This window comes from Aplysia californica, unplaced genomic scaffold (genome assembly GCF_000002075.1).
Source record: "Aplysia californica isolate F4 #8 unplaced genomic scaffold, AplCal3.0 scaffold00073, whole genome shotgun sequence".
In the NCBI taxonomy this organism is placed as follows: domain Eukaryota; kingdom Metazoa; phylum Mollusca; class Gastropoda; order Aplysiida; family Aplysiidae; genus Aplysia; species Aplysia californica.
The window spans coordinates 432,804-438,450 of record NW_004797343.1 but is presented as its reverse complement, the minus strand read 5'-3'; the positions used below and the strand labels follow the sequence as shown (position 1 = coordinate 438,450).

Below are 5,647 nucleotides of genomic sequence, written 5' to 3'. Positions count from 1 at the left end.
AAATTTAATTTTAGTTGGAATTAATATTTAATAAGATACTTTCCCGATAATTTTGGCAGTTGAACATACAATATGATTTCCGTATTTGTTCTCCTTCACAATTCACAACTCAAGAGTCGCCGCCTCGAGTAAGATTCTTGTGTGATAATAATATCTCCAGGCCATATCTGGTCCCGTTTCACTTTGATTACCCTGTCAAACAAGTCAGCCTTCGCCCCTGAAGTAGATCTAGAATCTAGTCCCTATCAACTTAAACAGAAATTCACAGAGGTTCTTGGGATTTTTTAAAAATTATAGTTTATAATTTATGCATTGGTATTTTGGTGTTAAATAAAGAGACAAAAACTAACGTAAATGAGAAGTGCGGTGATAGAAGTTAGGTTTAGCCTACTGAATGGCTTATAGAGAGATAAGATACAACTAAACTGAACGTCACAGGTGCCAAACTGTGAAAGCAAAACTACGTGCAATTCTTTCGTTTTTTTAGATCAATTACCTATAAAAGGGAAACCCAAATGAAGTTTGGGGGGGGTTAGCTTATTTTGCGCTAAATGTAGTCTAAATAAACACTTCCTTTTTTCATATTATAATATCAAATGTTTTAATGGTTTATTGTGACACAAAACCCTGTTGCCACAGACTAAATGTTGACCTGTTATTCCATTGCACGATCAAGGGCTGCCATCCGCGTATCTGTGTTCTGGTCCACTTTTGTTTTGTTTTGTTAAATTTGGTTGACAGGATTCAAGCGTGCACAGTTGGGCTGTATTTCTGACCCGAATTCTATATATATTTGCCGGCTTGTCACGTAAACTAGTTTTTGCACAGCTCATCTCGCTCAGGTAGGAACTTACAATTATTTAGTACCAGTTCTACACTGGCGTCTTTGTATGGAAATGATTGGAGAGTGCCACTGGTAGGTCGTTCTTCCCTCCTTCCCTTTATTGTTTGTCCCTGTCTGTCTGTCTCTCTGTCTGTCTGTCTGTCTGCCTGTTTGTATGTATGTCGTTGATTCCCCGCACTGAATGGGTGTGATTGTGACGATGTGCTTTTCTTTACACAAACAAACGTCTGCCAGCGGTGCGTAGTTGTGAACTCTTCATCGTTGGACACAGAAGATGTGAGTTTGATTCCATGACGGAGTAAGTTATTATTTAGAGCATAGTGTGTCTTTCTGCTGGGATATTGTACCACACTTAGCCTGGGTTGGCGTTCTAGTTAAATGATTTAAACTGTGGTGTCAATGGAGGTGTCAAACATTTGTTTTCAGTCTGGTGTAGCCAATACAAGGCAGAATGATTTTGCTTACACTAGTAGTCTGATGATGGTGGTGGTGCTGCTGCTGTTGCTGCTACTATTATTACAACTTCTGCTGTTACTGTTGTTGCTGTTGCTGCTGCTGTGGATAGTTATGATGATGATGATGATGATGATGATGATGATGATGATGATGATGATGATGATGATGATGATGATGATGATGATGATTTTTGCAGGGCTCATCTCGCTCAGGTAGGAACTTAAACAGTTATTTACTCCCAGTTATACACACCCTCTTCAAACCATCCCAAACATATATTCCGTTCTGTGGTCTGCGGTATTGCCCATATCCGTCGCCACATCTGTTCTCGTGAAAATTCTTTCAAACAACGGATAGAGGAGTTCACAGGCAATATTCGTCTCAGTGGATACCGCAAAAGTTTTATCACTTCCATTATCGAGAAAGTTAGCAAACTGAACCACACTAACTTTCTGACCTACGAGCCCCTAAGCCTAAACAGAAAATAACATTTTTGTCACAACTCATCACCAAAAACTACCCAATGTACATAAAATCCACTGCCAACATTAAAGCATCCAGGAAAAATGAGACAAAATGAAAGCCTGTTTCCCCGATCCCCCTCTGATTGCACTTCAACAGTCCCCTCGTTTGAACGAGAGCAGTAGATCTACTACCCATATTCTCACCTCCAATAAACCCATGTATCTCGCCTCAAAAGTATCCTTGTCAAATACTAGGTGTAAAACATATGCTCACATGAAAGTGACCAACTTGAAGAAGGTCCCCACTTTAAAAGAAAACTTTCTCACAGCATCACTTGTGAAACCAAAAACGTAATTAACCTCAGTTCATGCAGTCTGTCCAGCCCAATATGAAGCTAAAACTACCACCACACTTACAGCTAGATTTAATAACCATAGATCTTCTTCTTCTTCTATCCCGTGGTTGGGGCAACCGTGGGGGCACCACTGCATTTGAAAACCTGCTCTCGCCATCTGTTTTTTGTCCTCTGCTTTCCTCAGTTTGTCACTCATCGTCTTTCCTGTCCACTCTGTAATGTTGTCCTCCCATCTCCTTCTCTGCCTTCCTCTCTTTTTCTTTCCTTGTACGGTTCCTTGCGGGATTGTTTTGGCATGTTTGTGGATCTTGTGACATGCCCATACCATTATAATGTTCGTCTCTTCACTGTGGTCAGTAGATCGTCATGCTGCCCCACTGCGTTGGTGATTCTCTTTCGTACCTCAATATTTGAAACGTGGTCTTTGTACGAGATGTCAAGAAGGCTGCAGTAACATCTCATCTCTGTTGTCTGAATCTTTTTCTCTAATTCTGCTGTCAGTGTCCACTACTGGCAGGCACACGCTTTTTTTTTTCAAAGTAAAAATATTGAAATGACCAGTGAACGCATTAGTCTGATTTTTTAGTAGTGCATGATGTTTCTGTCCCTCCAAATAGGCTTCAGTTTTGACAGCGCAGCTGTTGTTTGCGCGATTCTGGACAGAATTTCTGGTCTTGAGCCTTCACCAGAGACTATTGATCCAAGGTATTTGAAGCTGTTGACGGTCTCAAGTTTCTCGCCCCTTTGATGTCCGAGTTGATGCCATTGGTGTTATTGGTCGTTATCTTGGTTTTCTCGGCACTAATCTCCATGCCGTAGGCTGCTGAGGTTGTGTCCAGTCGCTCCACTTGTGTGGCGAGCTCCAGTTCTTCTCTTGCTAATCCATCGATGTCATCGGCAAACGCAAGGTAGGGATTGTCCTGCCTCCAATACTGATTGTTCCATTGTGGTCTTCCACAGTGTCAGTCATGATTCGTTCAAAGAAGATGTTGAAGAGAGTGGGAGAGAGCAAACAGCCTTGCCTCACCCCGACCGTTGTCCTGAACCAATCTCCCATGCTGCCGTTAAGATAGACTGCGCTGGAGGCCTCGGCATATAGTTGTTGTATGACGTTGATCAGGTTGGCGTTGATGTTATATTTCCTCATGGTTGCCCATAAGGCTACATGCCAGACCCTGTCGAAGGTCTTTTTAAAATCCACGAAGATATGGTATAGGTTTTGTTGGTGTTGGAGGTACCTCTCACACTGTATCCTGAGGTTGAAGATCTCTCCTTGTTCTGGAAGTGTTTATTATTGTCCGCGCACTTAATCCCGTCTTGTCGCCGATGGACGTGCTATTTTCTCAACATTACAGAGAAAGTGTTTACTCTTTTTGAACGAAACAGAAACTTGTCCGATCAGCTGTAAACTAACGGCAATACTGCGGCACCTTTCAAATCATCATTCACATCTTTAAAAAAATAAGACACTGTATGTTTCATTATAAACATGTTGTTAAACAGTTGTTGCCTGCCTATTTTGAGGTTCAGCTTTAAAAAAAAAAGAATTGAAAAAGCTATATGGTTAACGATGTAATGATTTTGCCGAAGGACCAGTACGCACTTTCTCAAGTAAAACCCTCAATAATTATTATCATACTATACCATGCTTGCTATCTCTACTGGATTAACATTATGTAGTGACATTCATATATACGTATAAATGTATAAGGGGTTTTTTTCAACGTCCTAAAAGGACTAACTTTAGTCACAACAGATGACAAGAAGTCAAATCATGACCAAATTGTGTTGATACCGCCGTGAAACAAATACGCCAACTTTTTCAGTAGCCGTTCAACCAAATTCGTTTTATTGCCTTTTTATAGGGGGTGCCCACATATGTGATCGGGTCGGGTTGGGTCGGGTCGATCTGGTAGTCGAGGGTAGCCAAATTGAGGGCGCAAAGCGGCCATTGTGGAACAAACCTTTTTTAATGCAGAAAGCCGAAACAGTTGGATTATTTCAGAAGCGAACTCCGACACTCCCTGTCAAGGTCAACCCGGACTGAAAAATATTGTACAACGTCCCAGTAGAAAGATCGAGATTCTCGATAAAATTCTCCCCGCACAGGTGTTCTGCGTGCAACGTCGAGGCGCCTCGCCGCGATACCACAGTCGCCGATGGTATGACGATGCATTTGGGGGGGGGGAAAGGGGGCCGAGTCACGAGTTGATTTTCTTGTCTGGTGTTTGCTTCAACGCAGTTTTTAGTATCGTTAGGTTTCTTTTACATTATTATATACCTACAAATTGAAATAAATCACAAAACAGATGTGTTGCTATGCAAGCATAGTGAGGTATGACGCGGCATGTTGAAAGAAAACACGGAGCAGAGAATAGGGAGATTTTCCTTACAAACGTTTGCTCCTTATTAGCAGTTCAGGGGCACGCTGAGTCGGTATCGTACTGGACTACGACGAGGATGATGCTGGTTCGAATCTCCAACGGGCCATTCGGAACTTAAAATGTTTTAGGGAGCAAGGCAGTTTTAAGGCTCTCCACCCATTTGGCTGGGTCCTATTGAAGATGCATGTTAAATTCGGAGGTCCCACCTCTTAAATAACCTTACGGTGTTGAAATAGGCGTTAAACCGGGGCGGCTCATGGGGCTAAAAAGTGGGCGTGCACAATTATTAATTAAGCTATCACAAGCTGAAGATAGCCAAGGGCGTAGTAAATGGGATGGTGTATAATTTTAGGATCTTTGGGTTTGTGAGGGAGGACTTCGTGCTTTTATGTTCTCTCCTTTTACTTGTCGCATTGATTTCTATAACTAAATCTGTTTGTTAGCTAAACATCAATTTCGTTCATCCTGCATTAGAACTGAACACTCAAGTACCCAGTAATAACTTTCACAACTCCACAACAAAACCATTCAAAGACACAACTCATAGGACGGTGACTTAAGTATGTCACGTTCACCTCTCTCAGGTTCACGGCCACAGAATCACTTAAAATAGCCTAGTGGCAAAACAATGAACCAATCAGAATTCGCTTGAGCTCTCTGCTGGATTGCTCCGGGGCTCACATAATTTTGGCATAGAATAGTGCACAGTCTATGGCGTTTATTTTTAGACTGCCTACTGCGGGCTATGTTTCGGCACTATTCGGCAGGAGCACATTTGAGATATGCCTACTTATTAATATTAATGTACCGCCAAACTCGCTACGAGTGTCACCATCGCTTGGGTTGTCCCAAAGAGCGATTTATCAGTCAGGTTATCATTGTTGAATTTCCTATAATATTTGACTAGTATTTGTTTCTGGCATCTTTGATTTTATTATCGTGGGTGCTTTACGTAAAAGAACAATTGAAAAATTCTGGGCGGCACTGCACGAACGTGCTCTATGGACGAACCGCGCCTGCGTTAAACCTATGCAATGACAAATGACCGAGCAGTTCGTGACAGTGTTACTTTTAACAGTAACAGTAGACATGATGATAGCAGCTGGTTTTGAGGGCGCCACTGGTAGCTGCTACTTTGTTCAT

At 42.0% G+C, this 5,647-nt stretch overlaps 1 protein-coding gene across 1 annotated transcript in view; it reads left to right on the top strand.

Annotated features, from left to right (window-relative positions):
• Positions 1–598: 598 nt before the first annotated feature.
• Positions 599–5,647, top strand: part of LOC101845306 (flavin-containing monooxygenase 5) — a gene marked incomplete at its 3' end in the record, with an annotated part of 54,904 nt that continues 49,855 nt past the window's right edge. Inside the window, 1 exon segment of the mRNA XM_013080062.1 lies at positions 599–842.